We start from the raw sequence: 22587 nt of genomic DNA on the forward strand, positions 1-22587 counted from the left end.
ATATATTATATATTATATAATATATATTATATATTACATAATATATTATATATTATATAATATATATTATATATTACATAATATATTATATATTATATATATAATATGTAATTTATATTATATATTACATAATATATATTTTTTTTTCATTTTTGACCTGGCCTTCCTTTCTTATTTTCCTTCATTCATTATATCATTTTTCCCTTCCACAGGTTTTTCATTAACTAGCCCAGGAGTTTTTAACTTTTGTTTTTAACTCTCTTTAGGCCACAGACTAATATTTTGAATTCCATGAAAGGAATGGAGTTTCTCCCCAGAAAAGTGAACAAACGCACAATGCGGAACTCCTGGAACTTTGAGCACTCAGATAGACAGACAGATGGTAGGTAGGTAGATATATAGCTAGGTAGAGGACGGGTAAATGAGTAGAGAGACAGATAGTGGGTGGGTAGATAGATAGAAGACAGGTAGAGGATAGGTAGATAGGTAGGTAGATGATAGATAGATATGCATATGATAGGTAGGTAGACAGATACATAGGTAGATAGATGATAGGTAGACCAAGAGATAGGCAGATGATAGGTAGATAGGTAGATTTATTTCAAGGAATGGCTCATGCAGTTAGAGAAGCTGGCAACCCCAAAATCTGGGAGTGGGCCAGCAGGCAAGAGACTCAGGGAAGAGCCGATGGTGCAGTTCACTTCCAAAGGCTCTTACAGAGACACCTGAATAATGTGTGACCACTCATTCAGGCACTGTGGTTCAGACATGTCCACACATAACATGAACCATCATAAGGGGCCAGGGCCTAGGATCAGAGGACCAGGAATCGGTCCAGCCAGGGCCAGCATCCTTGATAGTTCTTTTCCTCCCGTGGGCACCTCAGCCCTTGCTCACTGCAGTAACTGGCTTCCCCTTGCCGTTCTTTCCCCTACGTGAGTGGGAGGCTTGCCAAGAGAGAGTCCCTGACGCAGGGGTTTCCCGACACATGATGAAGCCATCTTCCGGAAAGCAGGTCAGGCACTAGCACGAGTTTTATTTGTTATTTGTGTATTGTTTTTGGCAAACGACAGAGCAGGCCAATCCCGGGTGTAGAACTGGCACAACTCCACATCCCCCACCCTCACCATCATGGCAGTAGCCCAGGTCCCCACACCAGAGGGAGCACAGAGTTCTGACGGGGCTCCCTGCAGCCTGCTTTGGAGGAGGCGGCTTCCCCAGGGCTAGTTTCTAAGCAGCACATCGCCCATTCCAGCAAGAACCGGGAGTGCTGGGGGGACACTGGACCTCAAATGATGTATGTGTGAGTGGCAAGGGGGTGTTGTCGTGGCCTCGAGGAGATGACAGATTCCTGGAGGGGACAGCCATTCCTGCAGCTACCGGGTCAGGAGGCAACCCTCACAACTGCTTGGCGCTGTGGAGGGAGCAGGGGGCAGTGTCAGCTCGTTCCACCCATGTGGTTGTGGGGACTTGTCCCTAATGGATGTTTGAGTGGGGAGGGGTCTTTCTGCCTCCACCCATCAGTGTCTGTGACCACAGGCCCTTCCTGTGGCCAGACACTCATTGCAGCCCTGGCAAAGGACAGCTGAGTCAGGGCATTGGTTCATACCGAAGAGATGCCGTCACGGACTCCGTTCACTCTCAGTATTTCCAGGTGTCCCCAAGGGCCCACCCCAGCCTCTTAGTGAGGAGGGACCCACCCTGGGCCCAGCCCCCAGGGCTCCCGGATGTCTCCTGGCTCCTGCCTGCACATGTCGACATGAGACTCCACAGGGATAAAATGCAACAGAGGTCTCTTTGCATTTTCTGTCATTTAATCCTCTGCGGATCTTTGAGGGTAGTTGTTAAATGGAAATGGAAATCAAAACAAAATAAAACAAAAAGTGCCCCACATTTCCTAACAGACAACTTTGCCAGGGTATACCTACTTGGGAAATAAGATTATTTTTTTAATCCTTCTTTTTCACTTGGACACTGTGTCCCTCAAGTCTATGGGAGATCTCCCAACTTCCCAAGAGAAAATGTTGAGCCAGAATTATGCAGAGATTCAGAAGCATGAGGGGAAGAAACACAATGCACTCAGGTATCTCAGTGAAAGCTACAAGGGTTAGGAACTCCGTCCCCTCCACATCAGAGTGCTCTGAGGTATCAGCCCAGAGCGTCACCGCATAGCCACAGAAGGGAACGTCAGGCAGAGCCCCCTCCCCAGCCATGTTGGACTCACAATCTCCACCAGCCCATGCCTGGGAAGGGGACAGACACTGTCCAATATATATGTGCCCAGTACCACAAGGCCTTATCCTTTTTCTTACCCTCTGTGATCCTGCAAAAATGGTGAAAGAGAGGCATAGATGTGTCTTGACTCGCAGTGATGATGGGACATTCTACAGCCCCATCAATTCCTAAGCCTCAGGGGACCGTGGACACAGCCTAATCCTGCCTGCATCTTCCCACAGCTCCACGCCTGCTCCCGGTGTGCTTCTAGAACAGCAGTTTTTTGGTTTTTTTGATAGGATCTTGCTCTATTGCCCAGGCTGGAGTGCAACGACACAATCATAGCTCACTGCAGCCTCGACCTCCTGGGCTCAAGTGATCCTCCCACCTCAGCCTCCTAAGTAGCTGGGTATATAGGTGCGCACCACCATGCCCAGCTAATATATATAGAGATGGGGCTTTGCCATGTTGCCCAGTCTGGTCTCGAACTCCTGGACTGAAGTGATCCACCAGCCTCAGCCTCAGAACAGCAGCTTTGACATTCGGAGAGCCAGGGCTCTCAAGAGGTACATGACCTGGCCCAGGGGACACAGGTTAGAAAAGCACACTGTGGGGCCCTCCCGGGCTCACTAAGTCAGGACCTCCAAGTGGACCAGCCTCTGTGTTCCCACAGCCCCCTCACCCGCTACCCCCACTCGCAGAGCGTTCTGCTGCTGCTCAAGCCAGAGCCTGCCTTGGGGGTGAGCTTCAGGGATTCCTGACAGGGAGCTTTGGCTCCGGGAACCTCCCCTCAGGATGACCTTAGAAAGGGCTGCCCACACCAGCCAGCTATTGGTTTAATTTTTTTCTTAAGGAGAGAGACAACCACACAAGGCCTAGGTCTCCCCAACAGGCCTGCTTGAACTTGGCTCATCCTCATTCCCTAGATGGCAAGTTGAACCCTGGCCCGGGCAGCCCCTGTGAGCACCACCTGGGGCTATACCTGAGCCAGCTCCACTCCATCTCACTCAGCCTGCTCTTGAGGGTTGTTGGCTTTAGGATGCAAGGAGCTTGCAGAGCACACCTGCTGACTTGGGGGTTCCCAAAGGGAACACGCTGGCAGAAGAGGCACAGAAACCCAATCCCCACACCATGAGGATTCCTCCCTCCTTCCTTTCTTATTCTTCCCTTCTCCCTTTCTTCCTTCCTTCCTTCCCTCTCTCCTTTCTTCCTTCCTTCCCTTTCTCCTCCCTTCCTTCCCTTTCTGCTTCCTTCCTTCTTTCCTTCCTTCGTTCTCTCCTTCCTTCCTTCCTTCTTTCCTTCCTTCTCTCCTTTCTTCCTTCCTTCCTTCTCTTTCTTCCTTCCTTCCTTCTCTCTTTCCTTCATTTCTTCCTTCCTTCTTTCCCTCTCTGCTTCCTTCCTTCTTTCCTCCCTTCCTCCCTTCCTTCCTTCCCTCCTTCCTTCCTTCCTTCCTTTTCTTACAGAGAATAAATCAAGCAAAAAATACAGTGACACAGCTCCTGCACACTGCTGAGAGCACATTAACCTGCTGCGGTTACTTCCGCTTCTTAGGTAGAACTTCATAAGCAGGGCTGAAAATCCCACACCACATGCCCGGCCTCCATGGAACCCTTCTCCTGAAGTTCATGTAGATTTATCAGATCCACGTTTTTATACCTTTCCCTCACTATTATGTATCCAAAGCCAAGGTATAGCATTCTGTTATGTGTTTTACATTTTTACACAGATGTGCATTCCCTTGCAATGATTTACTCTTCTTTCTTTTCTTTTCTTTTTCTCTTTTTTTTTTTGAGACAGAGTCTTGCTCTTTTGCCCAGGGTGGAGTGCAATGGTGCAATCTTGGCTCACTGCAACCTCTGCCCCCGGGGTTCAAGCAATTCTTGTGCCTCAGCCTCCCAAGTAACTGGGAGGACTGTTACTCTGTGGAGTCATTTTGCAATGTTTAGGGAGAGACTCAGCAGCAAATTCAGTACAGGAGTACTGAATTTTCTGTGCCAACTGGGACACACACCACCACACCCGGCTAATCTTTGTATTTTTAGTAAGGACAGGGCTTTGCCATATTGCCCAGGCTGGTCTCGAATTCCTGGCCTCAAGTGATCCGCCCGCCTCGGCCTCCCAAAGTGCTGGGATTACAGGCGTGAGCCACCTCAGTCAGCCTACTTTTTTTATTTAACAACTTTTTTCAAGATTAGTTTATGTTGTTACATTCATTTTCACTGATTAACACTATTTTATTGTATGAATATACAACAATTTATCTGTCCAAGTCCCTATAGATGGACAACTAATCAGTTTTCAGATTTTTGCTGTTACAAATACAATCATACACCACATAACGTTTTGGTCAACGGTAGACTGCACGTATGACAGTGGTCCTATGAGATTATAATACCTTTTCTATGTTTAGATACACAAATACTTACCATTGTGTTACAGCTGCCTACAGTGATAAGTACAGGAACATGCTGTATATGTCTGTATCCCAGGAGCAATAGGCTCTGCTACATAGGCTAGGTATGCAGTAGGTTCTACTAGTTAGTTTGTGTTAATGTGCTCTGTGATGGTTGCACAATGATGAAATTCCCTAATAAGGCTGGGCACAGTGGCTCACGCCTATAATCCCAGCACTTTGGGAGGCCAAGGCAAGCCGATCATGAGGTCAAGAGGTCGAGACCATCCTGGCCAATATGGTGAAACCCCATCTCTACTGAAAATACAAAAATTAGCCGAGCATGGTGGTATGCACCTGTAGTCCCAGCTACTCAGGAGGCTGAGGCAGGAGAATTGCTTGAACCAGAGAGGCAGAGGTTGCAGTGAGTTGAGATCGTGCCACTGCACTCCAGCCTGGTGACAGAGAGAGACTCAGTCTCAAAAAAAAACATAAAATAAAAATAAAACTTACCTAACAACACATTTCTCTTAATGTATCCCTGTCCTTAAGTAATGTCTGTTATTTTCCATCATATATTGTCATTAGGTCTCTGACAATTACCGAACACAATTAACATTGTCATGTTTAAGAGAAATCATTTACCGATTTCTCTAAAATACTCCTAGTACTGAATTTGTTGAGTCTCTCCCTAAACATTGCAAAATGACTGTACAGAGTGACAGTCCTCACTATCCCATATCTTACCAGCTCTGAGAATTATCAGACCTAATGATTTTTTCAGTCTGATGGGTGTGAACTATTTCATTTATTATTTGCATTTCCTGATTTTTGTGAAGCTAAACCTCTCACTCACATTTATTAACCATTCAGATTTTGTGGCGCATTATTCCTTCTTTTGCCCACATTGCACTTTTTCTTTTTGCATAAATGATTTGCATAAATGTTCTTATATTATGAAAACACCAGTCTTCTGTTAGTCTGTGTCTGTCTCTATTTTCTCTTCCATTTCCTGTATTGGCAATACTATCATATGCAAATGATAATTTTGTCTTGTTCTTTTCTGCAGTCATTACTTCTATCTTTTCCATCTCATCTCATTGTCCTGGTTGGGACCTTCAGGACGACGCTGACTGGACACTGTGGTAGTCCCAGTCTCACTGCATATCTGCTTTTAAAGGGACTGTTTCTAATCTTTGCCTGTTAAATGTTAATATTTGCTGTAGGTTTCCAGTAGATAGTATTTACTTGGCATGGGAGTCCCATTCTAATATTATATTAGTTTGCTAATGTATTTCTGGGGTTTCTTTCTTTTTGTTGTTGTTGTTGTTGTTGTTGTTGTTGTTGTTTTTAGACAGTCTTATTCTGTCACCCAGGCTTGAGTGCAGTGGCGCGATCTCAGCTCACTGCAACTTCTGCCTCCTGGGTTCAAGTGATTCTTGTGCCTCAACCTCCCAAGGAGCTGGGATTACAGGTGTGCACCGCCATGCATGGCAAATTTTTGTATTTTTAGTAGAGACAGGGTTTTGCCATGTTAGCCAGGCTGGTCTCTAACTCCTTACCTCAGGGGATCCACCTGCCTTGGACTCCCAAAGTTCTGGGATTACAGGTGTGAGCCCCCACACCTAGCCTGCTAATGTATTTCATAGTGAGTAAATGTAGAATGTCATCAAATGCTTTTTTCCCTGCACCTTTTGAGGATAGCATGCTTTTTCTTCTTTAACCTGTAACTCAATTAATTATACTAATATATTTCCTAAGGTTAATAATCTTGCAATCCTCAGGTGAGATGTGCTGCTGTATGATATACACAGAAGCATTTCATTTGTAAATTTTTAAAGGATGTTTGTGTTTATGTTCACAAGTGAGATTTTCTTCTCTCAGCTTGTTTTATCTGGTTCTCTCATGCTGTTCTGTGGAACAGTCTTAAGATAAGAAGTTATCTTTTCCTGGGAAATTTGGTAAATTTCACTTATAAAATCATCTAAGCTTGGCCGGGGGTGGTGGCTCACGCCTGCAATCCCAGCACTTTGGGAGGTCAAGGCAGGCGGATCACGAGGTCAGGAGATCGAGACCATCCTGGCTAACATGGTGAAACCCCATCTTTACTAAAAATACAAACAATTAGCCTGGTGTGGTGGCGGGCGCCTGTAGTCCCAGCTACTCGGGAGACTGAGGCAGGAGAATGGCATGAACCCGGGAGGTGGAGCTTGTAGTGAGCCGAGATCGCGCCACTGCACCTAGCCTGGGCAACAGAGCAAGACTCCATCTCAAAAAAAAAAAGAAAAAAATCATCTAAGCTTGGTGCTTTCTGGTTTATTGATTTTTGACTACTGATTTAATTTCTCTTATGGTCATTTTTAAACCTATAACTTTTATGGCTATGGTTATATGGTTAAAGGTCTATTCAGGTTTTAAATCTGTACTTGAGTCAGTTTTGACAGGACACCCTTTTCTAGAAAAATAACCATTTTGTCTAGGTTTTCAGATTTATTGGAGTAAAGTTGTCCATTGTGTTTGGTTATGAGTTTTAATCTTTGGGGCAGCTGCACTGACGTCTCTTTTTTCTTCCTTCTTTGTTTTCTTTCCTTCTTTAACGTTTTCTCTTTTTTCCCTAATCAAACCTTCCAGAGATTGTAGACTTTACTTTTTTCCCCCAAATTAGCTTTTGCTTTTGTTAATTCTCACAAATATTTTTGGTTGTCTAATTTGTCAATATCCCCTCATTTCTTTCTTATTTCCTTACTTGATTTTGGTTTAACTCTTTTTTCTAAAAATAACCTCTTGAATTGAACGCTTATGAGCTTTTAATCTTTTTTCTTTTCTAATGTATTTATCTAATGCTATAATTTTCTGTAGGCTGTGTTTTTATATGTTTTTATATGTAGTGTTCTTGTCATTCAATTCTATATATTTTATGATTTTTATAAAGGCAATTTTTTTTTCTAACTTTTTCAAGTTCAGGGGTACATGTGCAGGATGTGCAGGTTTGTTACACAGGTAAACGTGTGCCATGATGGTTTGCTGCACAGATCAGCCCGTCCCCCCAGTATTAAGCCCAGCATCCACAAGCTATTCTTCCTGATGCTCTCCATCTCCCCACCCCCTGTCCTCTGACAGGACCCAGGGTGTTTTGTTCCCCACCATGTGTCCATGTGTTCTCAGCATTTAGCTTCCCCACTTATAAGTGAGAACACGTGGTATTTGGTTTTCTGTTCCTGTGTTAGTTTGCTAGGGATAATGGCTTCCAACTTTAACCATGTCCCTGCAAAAGACATGGTCTCATTCTAAAGGTTATTTTTTGAACCCAAAGTATCTAGGATTGTTTTTGAAGGCAAAACATTACTATTAATTATAACAATTTACATTTTGATCAGAGGATATCATCTATAGCACAAGCCAGTAAATATTTTTCTGTAAAGGGCCATTATTGTAAATATTTTAGGCTTTGCAGGTTTCATTGAATCTCTGCTACAACTACAGTAAAACTGAAAGGTGATAGGAACATTTGACTGACATACTGAGGGGTGCGACCTGACCATTAAGCCAGGTGAAAAAGTGCCTGCTAGAAGATTCTTGAGGCAGAGCTAGAAATTACACCAAGAGTAGATGTGTTTTCTTTTTGATTCGTACCTAGCAGAACGGTGTGGCAACAATTTCTCAAGCATTCCATTCATTTCATGTCCTAGGTAGAAATAACCTAGAAAGAGAAAAAAGGCAAAGAAAATCAGGTGTCCATGGCTACGTGAAACAGAAAAAGAAAACTGTTCGAGTATCTGTAACCAGGCCTAGGCAAATAAAGGCAGCTTACAAAAATACAAACACCATTTAGGTGTTTTGTTTTGTTTTTTAAGGAAAACTGGGAAGGGAGAATAAATAGCAGGGACATCAGGGGCAAGATCAGTTCCAAAAATGCACCTGCAAAGAGTTCTGCAGCTTGTTAGAAAGCAGGCAGCAGCTTGAGTTAGCTTTCAGCAGCCAACCCCCACAGCTACGTGCAATCATCAACCAGTGTCCACAAGGAACAAACAAGCAAGGGGCTCCAGCAGAAGTAAGGGAAGGTGCTGGCTAGTGTTGCAGGTCCTCTTAGGAGGACCAAGTTCATATCCACGAAACTCGTGGGCTGTTCCTGCACCCCCTGAGTCCAGTTGCAAGGCCATGGGTACCGAGACATGCTCTTTGTCTTTTCCAGCTCTAACCTAAACAGTCTTCTCTTTTTATGGAATACTCTTCTGAGAAATATCCCAAGTAAATTACTGAATGATGCTTTGATGAGATCCTTGAGGACCGTCAAAAGAAACAGCCCTCTGAAGACAACCAGATCTAGTGGTGTGCACCTGAGTCTCAGCAGTTCCTCATCCTTTTCTAAAGGAGGTGCGGAACCTGAGACCAAGAGTGAGGTCTGAGTTCCAGCTCCATTACCTAACTAGCTGCGGGACTCTGGGCAAGTTGCTGACCCTCCCTGGGCTTGCTTTCCTCATCTGTGAAATGGGATGCTACTTGAACTTCCCTAATACAGTTCCTGTAATAATGAGTGAGATCCTTTATAAAACTATCGGACAGTGCTCAGAGCACAGTTAACTACTGCACTCTATCTTCTCAAACAGACTTTTTTTACGGCAGTTTTAGGTTCACAGAAAAATTGGTCAGAAGGCACAGAGGTTTCCTGTACGCTCCCTGCTCCCACACAAGCATAGCCTCCCCAACTATCAATATCCACCCCCCTCACAGTGGTGCATCTGTTCCAATCGATAAACCTACACTGATACCTTATTACCACCCAAAGTCTACATCCAATTTTTATTAGAATGATCTTTTTTTCATGGGGCGGTACAAATATATCTTGGCACAAACTTATTCTCAAGCTTGTACACTCCATTTTCTTGGGATAAAGGTGGTTCAAGGTGTAGAATTTTGGTTTTTGATAAGACCCATTGAGGAAAGTTATGATCTGAATGTGTGTGTTTCCTCAAAATTTATGTTGAAATCCTAGCCTCCAAGATGATGGTATAAGAAGTGCGGCCTTCGGGAAGTGATGAGGCCATGATGGTAGAGCCCTCATGAGTGGGACTGAAAGGCAACAGAGAGACCCTTGCCCCTTCCCCTGTGTGAGGTCACAGCAAGAACTGCGCAGTCCGCAACCGTCCCCAGGTGACCCTCACCAGAACCCATCCATGCTGGCACCCTCATCTTGGACTCCCAGCCACCAGAACAGGGAGAAATAAATTTCTATTGTTTACCAGTCACGTGGCCTATGATATTTTTTATAGCAGCCTTAATGGACTAAGACATTAAGGGAGTCAGTTAGCAGAGAAAATAGTAGACATTGGAGATAGAGGACCTGGGTTTGGCTCCAAATTCTGCTGCTAGTAACTCTGAGACCCCAGTTCTCTGAAGCTCAAGGGTAAATAAATGCAGACATCCTCCCCAAGGACAGTGGCCAGGCTAAAATGGAGTTCACAACTGATTATTATTATTATTATTATTATTTTTTGACAGAGTTTCACTCTGTTGCCCAGGCTGGATTGCAGTGGCACAGTCTCGGCTCACTGCAAGCTCCGCCACCCGGGTTCACGCCATTCTCCTGCCTCAGCCTCCTGAGTAGCTGGGATTACAGGCGCCTGCCACCACGCCTGACTAATTTTTTGTATTTTTACTAGAGACGGGGTTTTACCGTGTTAGCCAGGATGGTCTCGAGCTCCTGACCTCATGATCCGCCTGCCTCGGCCTCCCAAAGTGCTGGGATTACAGGCGTGAGCCACTGCGCCTGGCCACAACAACTATTAATATCCTGATGGTGCATGGCTGGGTGGAGCATAGTAACCTCACATTTATCCTTTTCCGTATCTTCCCCCAGCATCTCTTTCCCGTCTTAAAAGAAAAGGTGCATCATGTATAATTTTGGATGGTTTGGTGCAGGGAACATTATCAGGGTAGGTGGCAATTTACTTGAGGAGTATCGATGCGTTAGCAAATACTCTTTCCTTTGCTGCAATACTGTGAAAGTCCGTAATACAACGGGATATTTTTTTCTTGTAGTCAAAAGCAGTTGTACATTATTTTTGCTTGTCTCTGATGGTGTCAAGTCTAAATCACAGCCATCAGCTGACTCCTGATGCGTGGGTAGAAAAGGTCCTGACAAGCCCCATCTTTTCCTGCCCAAAAATGGTAAACATGTTGCTCCCTCTAGCATCAATACACTCTCTGAAGGTGGCTTCCTAAGACTGCGTGTACCACAACAGGCTATTTCTTTGTGCAAATGACTGCACTTTAACTTTTTTATTATTAAAAATGAGAACGTGTGAGCCAGGCACGGTGGCTCACACCTGTAATCCCAGCACTTTGGGAGGCGGAGGCAGGTGAATCACGAGGTCAGGAGATCGAGACCATCCTGGCTAACACAGTGAAACCCCGTCTCTACTAAAAATACAAAAAAAAATTAGCCCAGCATGGTGGTGGGCGCCTGTAGTCCCAGCTACTCTGGAGGCTGAGGCAGGAGAATGACGTGAACCCGGGAGGCGGAGCTTGCAGTGAGCCGAGATCACACCACTGCACTCCAGCCTGCGAGACAGAACAAGACTCCGTCTCAAAAAAAAAAAAATGAGAACGAGTGGTAGGAAAACAAGTCCTTTGTGTGTGTCCCAGATAATTTCATCTGATTGTAAAGTTGAGATACACTGGGTTATGTCATTAACCTTTGGTAGCTTCTTAGGAAAATAGTTTCTCTAGAGTATCTGTACTGTGAAATGTATTTTTATTTTCCAAGTAGAACATGCCTCTGGGATTTTGAGAAAAAATAAAAGCATATGTAAGTTCAGTAACATGAATATTGACATTTGTTTTTGAAGACAATAAAGCTCAGCTTTCAAAAATGATGTCGGCTTTTTGGAACTCACAATCTATGGACGATTCCATCTAATCTTTATTGAATGCTTGCTGTATACAGGCACTAGTATGTGAAACCTTTTTATGGGGTAGGCTTTACTTTATTTATTCTTTTATTTATTTTTTTGAGACAGAGTCTCACTCTGTCACCCAGGCTGGAGTGCAGTGGTGCCATCTTGGCTCACTGCAACCTCTGCATCCCAGATTCAAGCGATTCTCCTGCCTCAGCCTCCCGAGTAGCTGGGATTACAGGTGCGTGCCACTACACCTGGCTAATTTTTGTGGTTTTAGTAGAGATGGGTTTTCACCATGTTGGTCAGGCTGGTCTCGAACTCCTGACCTCATGATCTGCCTGCCTTGGCCTCCCAAAGTGCTGTGATTACAGGTGTGAGCCACCGCACCGGGCCCTATTTATTCTCCTTTTATAGATGAAGAAACTGAACATAGAGGGGGGAATTATTCACAAAGTTTGCATGGTTACTATGGGGCAAGGCAAGATTCAAACCGAGCATTGGTCATCTACAAAACCCACACACTTCCCAGGTGGCTGCACTGCCCTTCTCAGGACCTAAGGGAGGCTCCAGACTTGTGCTAAGCAGTAGCCACATGAGGCTATTGAGACTAACTACAGAGTAATTACAATTAAATCAAATCAAAATTTTAATCCCTCAATTGTGCCAGCCCCAGTTCAAGTGCTCAAAGCCTTATGGTGGCCAGTGCTTTCCCCTGCACAGCATGTCCTGTAGAACTCTTTACAGCAGAAGGCTGTCTTAAACATGGCCGTTTGGTTGCTCTCCACCTCTCAGCCCCTCGGCTTCTGCTGGAAAATCATCAGGTGCCTCTGTGCAAAAACGACACCCAAAGCTGAGTTTCCTGGTCCTGGCTTACCTTCTCTCTGGGCTCTGTGACCCCAAGTCCTTGCTCTTTTGCAAGCTTTCTGGTTCCTTCCTACAGTTTTGTCCATGTTTTCTAGCTCTTGTTAGGAGCACTGGCCTGAAACAAGTCAGGTCACTTTCTCCAGCATTTCATTTTCCCTATGCATCTGTCCACATGCCTTTCCTTTACTCTAATCCACAGAGTCTTCTGTTGCCTGGTGGAGAGTACACCTAACCATGCCTAAAATTTAAAATGTATTGTTTATAAACCTCATCTAGTGATTGTCTCAATGGAAGATAGCCCCATGTCATGCATCCACAAAACCCCATTATATCCAAATGCCACCAGCCTCATGGGCATCTACACACACATGACCCCACATGGACAGCAACAAGGCCAGGTCCTCTCTTGGCACTTGCATATAATCCCCCCTTAGCCAACTCTTTCAGGGCTTCCCCAAAACGTGCCTTGCTTGCCCATCCAGGGCATCAACCACTGTCCCCACTCAGCTTCACCTGCTCGCCCCTGCAGCTCCAATCTACCTACCAATCAATACACCCACAGTCCTGAAGACCACTGCCTACAGGACTATAGTCCTGTGAGGATACTATTATTTATGCCTCTTGAGGCTGGCTGAGTTTCCAGATTCCAAGAAGCCAGAGCAAACGTGTATTCTAATGTAATTAAATTTATTTTATTTTTATTTTATTTTTGTTTATTACAATGTAATAAGCATGTAATACAATGTGGGAAGAACAGTTTCCCAACTCTTTGCTGCAGCTTGTTACCTGGTTGCCAAGTGCCACTGCTTGTTCCCAGAGTGTTCCAGGCAAGCGGCCTCTCTCTCTTCTTTTCTCCTTCCTTCCTTCCTTCTTTCCTTCATTCCTTCTTTCCTTCCTTCCTGTCTTTCATTTCTCTCTCTCTGTCTCCTTTCTTCCTTCCTTCCCTCCCTCCTTCCTTCCTTCCTTCCTTCCTGTCTCTCTCTTCTTTCCTTTCTTTATTTTTCTTTCTTTTTTTCTTGTTTGCTTGCTTGCTTTCAACAGAGTCTCACTCTGTTGCCCAGGTTGAAGTGCAGTGGCATGATCACAGTTCACTACAGCCTCAACCTCATGGGCTCAAATTCTCCCACCACAGCCTCCCAAGTAGCTGGGATCACAGGTGTGCGCCACCATGCCCAGCTAATTTTTGTGTTTTTTGTAGAAATGGAGTTTTACCATATTGCCCAGGTTGGTTGCAAACTCCTGGGCTCAAGCAATCTGTCTGCCTTAGCTTCCCAAAGTGCTGGGATTACAGGCCTCAGCCACTGCACCTGGCCACAACTTTATTTTTTGAAGCATGTTTTTAGGTTCACAGCAAAATTCAGAGGCAGGCGTAAGTTTTCCCATATACCTCCTACCTCCACATATGCATAACCTCCCACATTATCAACACCCCCCACCAGAGTGATACCCTGGTTACGACTGATGAACTTACACTGACACATCATTGTCACCTGAAATTCATAGTTTACACTGGGGTTCACTCTTAGTGTTGTAAATCCTGAGTTTAAACAAATGTGTAATGACACATATCCATCATTATAGTATCACACAGAGTATCTTCACTGCCTTAAAACTCCTCTGTGCTCTTTTTCTCTCTCTATCCCCAACCCCTTGCAACCACAGATCTTGCAACCATTGTAAGAATGTCTTACAGTTAGAATCATACAGTATGCAGGATTTTCAGATTGGCTCCTTTTATTTAGTAATGTGCATTTAAAGTTCCTCCATATCTTTTCACAGATTGCGAGCTCATTTCTTTTTAGTGCTGAATAATATTCCATTGTCTGGATGTACACCATGGTTTATCCATCCATTTACCTACTGAAGGACATCTTTGTTGCTTCCAAGTTTTGGCAAGTATGAACAAAGCTGCTATAAAGCTGCTATCTCTGTGTAGGTTTTTGTATGTATGTGTATGAACATGTTTTCAACTCCTTTGGGTAGATAGTAAGGAGCATGATTGCCAGATCCTATGGTAGACAGTGTTTAGTTTTGTAAGAAACCACCAAACTGTCCTTCAAAATGGCTGTACCATTTTGCATTCCCACCAGCAATGTTCCTGTTGTCCCATATCCTCACCAGCATTTGGTGTTGTCAGTGTTACAGATTTGGCCATTCTAAAAGATGTGTAGTAGTGTCTCATTGCTGTTTTAATTTGCACTCCCTGATGATATGTGATACAGAGCACTTTTTTCTCATTTTTTTTGCCATCCATATATCATCTTTGATGTGTTTGTTAAGGTCTTTGGGCCACTTTTTAATCAGATTGTTTTCTTACCGCTGAGTTTTAAGAGTTCTTTGTGTGTGTGTGTGTGTGTGTGTGTGTGTGTGTGTGTGTGTGTGTGTATGCCCTTACTGTGAATATATGTATATATATATGCCCTTTCTGTGAATATATATATATACACATATGTTTCTTTCAAATTTTATATTAGATTCAAAAGGTACCTGTGCAGGTTCATTGCCTGGGTATATTATGCGATGCTGAGGTTTGGGGTATGAATGATCCCGTCGCTCAGGTTCTAAGCATAGTACCCAACAGTTTTTCAAGAAGGTGTTTTTTCTATGCTCAGTAGGTAAACCTAAAGAAACTGTCTTCAGCCTGGCCAGTCACCCTTTCTCACTCAGAAGGACTTTCCATGCTTTACCCAGATGTATATAGGAAACAGTCTTTTAGCCAGTTTCAAAGATTTTTATTTTACCTTTAATTCTGACAGCAACTGGTATATTGCAGTTCAATTCTGCCACTAACCACCTGGAGTTAGCACGGACCTCACAGGTGAGGAGCGCAGTCAGTAGCGAGTGTATGTGTATGAATATTCACATAGACAGCCCCCTCCAGACAGCAGCCACACATTCAGTGGGTCCCAGGCCACTTACGCTTTTGACCAACTGGCTAGTAACTCAAGGGTTTCCACAATCCTGTCATGTTTGATCATTCGCTATAACAATGCATAGAACTCAAGAAAGTGCTACACTTTTGTTTATAGCTTTACGATAAAGAGAACAGCTCAGGGTCACCCACATGAAGAGACACAGAGGGAAGGCCTGGGAGGATCCCCAACACAGAGCTTCCTTGCCCTCTCTGTGAAAATAGGGTGCACCTCCCTTCTGGCACACCCATGTGTGCATCAACAAAATCACCCCTGATGCTCAGTGTGTGGAGTTCTGACGGGTTCATTATGTAGGTATGATTGGCCACCAGGCTGAACTCAGTCTCCAGCTTCCCCTACCTTCTCTGGAGCTTGGGCTGGGTCAAAGTCCCAACCCTAGTATCTCATGGATGGTCTTTCTTGTGTCCAGCCCCTATTCCTGAAGCTGTCTAAGGGCTCACTGGGAGTCACCTCATTAGCATAAACTCAAGAGCGAGCCAAGAGGCTCATGAATAACAAACACAGTCCTACCACTCAGAAAAATCCAAGAGCTTTAGAAGCCCTGTGCCAGGAACTCAGAACAAACACCAGACAAATCCCTTATTTTTATAGCTTATTCACAGGTATATGATGAGACTCGTATTCACGAACAGAAGGATGTCAGAATCTTATTTTCCTACTCAAGAATAAATCAAATACCATCTACTCCTTTGTATGGCTTCCTCAAAATCTGTCCAAGAGAACAATTTAAATTGCAAGATGGCAATGGATCATATTTTTTCACTCGGAAAAGATACTATTGCTACTGCTGCCTCTCCTACCATAATGACTAATAACAATTGCTGATCTTGCTTTTGGAGCCTATACTGTACACTACTTAAAAGGCAATGAGTCAGGTAAAGGCAACAAATATAAGAGAATTAGGCTTCAGAAAATCGTTGTAAAAGTTTGCCTCTTGAAGCTGATTTCCACCAAAAGCAAACAATTTATAAAGGCTATACATGTACATCAGCCTGAATCATGTGCACAGAGACATGTGGAAGGTTGGAAAGCCAGGTTTGCAAAACCCTTAGGGTCAAGCTTGAGTGAAAATGCAAGCCTCAGAGTCAAAACCAATTTACAATATAAGATGCAGTTGGTTGGCATAAAGAATGCAGTAAGGCTTGAAAAAAAATTAAGGAAAGTTTGGGGAAAAAAAAAGATAAATGTTGCCTGGAGCTTTCATTTAAATTGGAGACGTCCTAAAAAGCCCCTGGCCATTTCTGGCCCCTCACAGCTGAAGGACCTGGCAAAACCCCAGCCTTCAGTAACAATTAACACTCATAAGTTAAAATGAAGTGATCAAGGGGCCATTTTGGCCATGTTTAAAAGACTAACCACATCTGCCAAAACACTGACATTTCCAAACTCCTAATTTTTGCAACGTGTATATATGTGTTCTCAGTTTTCAGTGTATGCATTACTGAGAGGAAAACAGCCAGAGAGAAAGAAAAGTGCTTTTTCATTAACCGAAAAGAGACTAGACTGCTGTTTCTGCATACACACAGCAAGATTCAGAGTTTAACACCGTCAAAGAGTTGGTGTTGAACAAAAAATAACAGTTGAACTTATTCCTGCTTTACACCAAAAAGTGTTATTAATTTTTAATTTCCTGGGCATACAGTATGCATCAGTATTTTCTGAATTAGATTCTGAGAGAGTGATTTTGACTATGGGACCACTAGTAAAATATCAGCTCACAATCTACAGTTATCAACATCTAGACAAACAAGCTAGCGTTAGGGAATGCCAGCAGAAACTAAAACAAAACACTCAAGACATTTTGATTCTGAAATAGAATATAAAGTAACAATGTGTGAAATATTTGAAGAAATAAAAGGCAGAACTAGTAAAAACATGTATGAAAGCTCAATGAGACAGATTATTTTTCAAGTGTTTTGTTTTTTTTTAAAACTATGTGTGTGTGTGTGTGTGTGTGTGTGTGTGTGTGTGTGTGTGTTTGTCCAAAGTCTTGCAAGTTTCATGAGAAAAAAGAGGTAGAATGGGAACACATTCAACTTCGTTCGGCGGATAAATGGATAAACTCTGGGTTCAGAGATAAAGTCAAAAGTTGACCTTGCCCAGATGTTTTGAATCCAGGGCTGCTGAGTTAAGGAACAAGATAATGGGGTTCCATTACTAACTAAAAACCCCTGATGCAAAGGCCCAGGCCTTCCCCATGCCCTGGTTTTCCTCAGCCATCTCTCTTCTTGTATCTCATATATTTTCCTAGGAGAAACCATGTACTTTGCAAGGATTCTAATACAGTACTTCTGAGTTGTAACTTTCTTTTATTTACTCAATAAATATCTGATGAGTGACTACTAGGTGCCAGAACTTCTTAGCACTGGGATTCAGCAGAATTTGTGCTCCTGGAATTATATCCTAGAAAAGAGGCAAAAATAAACAGAGGAAGTGTAAAAACAATTACGATCATTTTAAATGGTAATAAATGCTTTGAAGGAAACAGGTAATCCAGAGTGACTGGTGATGAGGGTGGCTGCGTTAGGTGGAATGGCGCTGAGAAGCCAGGCTGAAGCATGGTTACTGCTGAGATCCTACTGACGAGGATCCCAGCATGCCAAGACTGGCCAAAGAGAGTACTAGACATCAATGACATGTGAACGAGGGGGGAGGGGATGATAGGATTTTTTTTGTTTGTTCTGTTTTGTTTTGTTTTATTTTGCTTTGTTTTGCAACAGAGCCTCGCTTTGGCGTGCAGTGCCACGATCTCAGCTGACTGCAACCTCCGCCTCTCAGGATCAAGGGATTCTTCTGCCTCAGCCTCCGGAGTAGCTGGGATTACAGGCACCTGCCACCATGCCTGGCTAATTTTTGCATTTTTAGTAGACACAGGGTTTCACCATGTTGGCCACACTGGTCTTAAACTCCTAACCTCAAGTAATCCACCTGCCTCAGCCTCCCAAAGTGCTGGGATTACAGGCATGAGCCACTGTGCCTGGCCTATAGATAGGAGTTTTATGCTCTAAGGTTCATGTACAGATAAAGAGATAATTAAGATATTTATCAACTTTAGATTCTGTTAAACAGTCACAGTGACATTTCAAAGGTAGTTGCTCAAAGAGGAAAATAGATCGATAACTTCCAAATTATTATACAGGGAAAGTATGGAATAAGACAAAATTAAAAATATACCAAACTCAACCTACTCCCCTTTCAAAGAAAGCAAGACAAAAGAAGGATAAAAGGAGCAAGAAAAAAATTAACAGTTAGATAATTGAAATAAATCTAAAAATATCAATAATAACAATCACTATAAAGTGACTCACCTTGCTCTTCGAAAAAACCAGATTGAATATTTTTAAAAGTAATAAAATACTTTTTACAAGCAACATACCTAAAACAAAAGAATGGCTGGAAGATTGAAAGGAAATGGTTGGAAAAATATAAACCAAGCAAATAATCAATAAAAGGCTGGTTATTACATCAAATAGAAGAGTCAAGTCTTGAAGTATTATTAGAGTAAACCCAGTAATCAAAAAAGAATAAAAGAATCAATTCACCAGAAAGCAAAATAATATATAACTTACATGCATCTAATGAAATAAGCTAAAAACATATAAAGCAAAACTTGATAGAACTATAGGAAGAAACAGCACATCTATAATTGCAGTGGGAAATGTTAACACACTTCTCTCAATTATCAATGCATGAAACAATCTGAACAACTGAAAAATGGTAAATACAAGCAGTTATTCAAATAGCTACTAACAAGTTTGAACTCATAAAAATATATAGAATCCAGTCGGGTACAGTGGCTCTCGCCTATAATCCCAGCACTTTGGAAGGCCAAGGAGGGAGGATCGCTTGACCCCAGGAATTCGAGACCAGCCTCAGCATGGTGAAACCCGGTGTTACTAAAAAATACAAAAATTAGCTGGGCAAGGTGGCATGTATCTGCAGTCCCAGCTGCTTAGGAAGCTGAGGTGGGAGAACAGATTGAGCCCAGGAGGTCAAGGCTGCAGTGAGCCATAACTGTGCCACCGCACTTCAGCCTGAGCAACAGAATGAGACCCTGTCTCAAAAAAAATGCACACACACATATTTTATTTATATATATATATATACACACACACATATTTTATTTACTTATGTGTGTGTATATATATATACACACATATATACACATATACCTACATACGTGTGTATATGTATACGTATGTATATACACATATATACATATATATGTGTGTATATCTTTGTGTATGTATCTATATGGGTATATAGATACATATACACACATAAGTGTGTATATAAACACGTATATATGTGTATATATACACGTATATATAAATATACATAGATGTGTGTACGTATGTGTACACATATACACGCATATAGAATCCTGTACATCTCAAAGAATATACATTATTAGAATAAACAGAAGATTTGATAACCACATATTATAAAATAATGCTCCATAAATTTAAAAAAAATGTAGGGGGTTATAACCAAAATTTTTCTCCAAAATAAACCAGATTGGAAAAGAATAGAAAATATCAGAGCACATCACAGTGAAGAAGAAAAGTATCATTTCAAGAAACTTGCTTTAGATACAAACATCGTAATATATGTATATTTGTGTGTGTGATGAGTCTCAATATAAATGTATTTCTTATACAATCACAGTCAAAAATGTTTCAAAACCACTACCTAAGAAACTTTTGTACATAGGCCTCTGGAGAAATGTACAAATACATTCACAGCAAGATTATTCATATCGGAATCCAATAAATTGTTCTCTCTTCCTGGGATGGAGCATGGACAGCACTGCAGAGCATTAAGAATGAACCATAGATCTATGCCCAGCAACATGGATGAGCCATAAAACTAATGTTGAATTTTTAAAAAGCAAGACAGTATATATGAACCTCAAAAACAAAGTTAAATAACATTTTTTAGTGATATACAACATATGAATATGTGTTAAAAATAAGTATCAGGAAAACGATAAATTAATTTCAGGTTGGAGGAGAGCGATTGCTGGAGAAAAGGCAGGGTAACAGGATCGTGGAAAACACACAAGTATGAGATGAAATCATATTAAATTGCCTCTATTCAAAAAGTCTTTAATCTTCAAAAATGGCATTTCACATGGTTCAACCTAATAGCTCCAAGTGTACTGGTAACATCCTGTCACTTAAGATGAGTTGTGAGTTTACAAATATTAGGTTTACGATTATGATGCCTAACTTGAATTTGTTTATGTATTACATTACGTGTATAAATTATTACAACATTTTTTAAAAACCTTTCTTAAAAGAGTGCAACAAGGTCCCTGGGGTCCATGTGAGAGAGAGTTGGACAAGGTTGGAAACCAGAAAAAGGAGAGACATTAAAGGGTGGAGGATTTATTATAGTTAGTTGAAGGCAAACTCAGTAAGGCTCTCTGATGTGCTGGTTACTGGGAGTGAGGGAAAGGACAGCAAATCTATGTCAATTTCCTCTGAGCTAAATGAAACAATATAAGATCATGCTTTCATTTGGGGACGACGAGTTAGGGTTTGAAATGGGTTTGTCTTATGGTATAAAATATACCACCATGAAAGTGATAGATGTTCAGGACAGAAATTTTAGGAAATGTAAAAAAATATAAAAAATAAAATAGGTTGCCACCCCCAACCCACTCAGGCTAATGGCAACAGCTAAGGTACTGAACACTGGTTAAAAAAAGAAAAAATACATGAGAAAAAAAAAGTCTATGAATTGTTAGGTAGTTCATGGAAAGCCCTCTTGTAGTCCAAGGACCATATTATAGCAGGAAATGCAGCTAGAAAGAATCACCTGGAAGGAAAAGCTGCAATCACAAATAAAATCATCAGTTTTATAATATTTTTCAGTCATTACAGGAAGCAAGTATCAAAGCTGCTTTCACCAAAAAATGTGGGGATATGGCTTTCATTGTGCCCCAGTGTGAAATTATTCCAGTTAAAGGGGTTCGCAGAATAGCAACTAGTTGTTTTCTTAAAAGAAATCCTGGTGTCATCGACAGATGTGAGTTTTACTCACCTAACGTGGAGATGTTTTCAAGGGTGCTGCCAGTAATGAGAAACAGTGAATTGCTGTGAAATTTTGCTGTGCTGGACTTGGTAAAGGCCAAAGTGAAGTGGCTAGCATGAGTCATGCTGCACAGGTTATTTTTAAAATACTGGAGAAATCCTGGTTGCCACAGAACCGTGTACAAGTTGATACGAAGATTGAATTTGGTGTTGAGGTAACCACCAGAGAAGTTGTTGTTGCTGCTGATGTTACTGATAATGACACCCAGAGACTCTGGCCATTAAGAGATCAAAGCAAACAGAAAGACAAACAGTCTTATTGTGACCTCAAAGAAGCAACTCTGGAAGGGCTCCAGATGGTAAAGAAAAACTTTGAGTAGGTTGCAGAGATTGTAGAATTGCTTTGGAAATCAGAAAGTCAGTGCAGGGGTGTAATATGCATAGGCTCAATGTCTGATCTAGATCACCGTGAAAAAATCAAGAGGGCAGGGCCTGTGGAAATTTTGGGTTTGGGTAACATCTGCCCATAAAGGACTAGATGAAACTCTGAGGATTAAAGCTGAGTCTGAAGGGGATGGCATTCCTTCTGTATTTGTGGCAGTGGCAGGCAGAGGCCATGACTAGGGACCAGTGATGCCTGGGAACACTGCATAACCAGGTAGTTATCAGCTGTCCTCCCCTCACACCGGACAGTGACCTCAGGATGTGTGAGCTTCCCTTTGACAGGGGTCTCAGGTAGTGGACCATACTTTCTGCAGAAGATTCAGCTCAGCATGATGCCCAGATATTTGGATTAAGCAATCATTTGGCAGGGGGCAAACTGTGAACAAGCATATTGAACACATGGATTTCATTGAAAAGAAAATCAGAGATATAATTTATAAGAAAAAATGCCATTCACAAGGCAGGGATGCCCTCTCTCACCACTCCTATTCAACATAGTGTTGGAAGTTCTGGCCAGGGCAATCAGGCAAGAGAAGAAATAAACGGTATTCAATTAGGAAAAGAGGAAGTCAAATTGTCCCTGTTTGCAGATGGCATGATTGTATATTTAGAAAACCCCATCATCTCAGCCCAAAATCTCATTCAGCTAATAAGCAACTTCAGCAAAATCTCAGGATACAAAATCAATGTGCAAAAATCACAAGCATTCTTATACACCAATAACAGAAAAACACAGAGCCAAATCATGAGTGAACTCCCATTCACAATTGCTTCAAAGAGAATATAATACCTAGGAATCCAAC

General features: G+C 42.2%; 1 pseudogene; it reads left to right on the forward strand.

Annotated features, from left to right (window-relative positions):
• Positions 1-22217, forward strand: part of LOC116475425 (bifunctional phosphoribosylaminoimidazole carboxylase/phosphoribosylaminoimidazole succinocarboxamide synthetase-like) — a 25913-nt pseudogene extending 3696 nt beyond the window's left edge.
• Positions 22218-22587: the final 370 nt, after the last annotated feature.

Source organism: Hylobates moloch, unplaced genomic scaffold (genome assembly GCF_009828535.3).
Source record: "Hylobates moloch isolate HMO894 unplaced genomic scaffold, HMol_V3 SCAFFOLD_10, whole genome shotgun sequence".
NCBI classification, from domain to species: Eukaryota; Metazoa; Chordata; class Mammalia; order Primates; family Hylobatidae; genus Hylobates; species Hylobates moloch.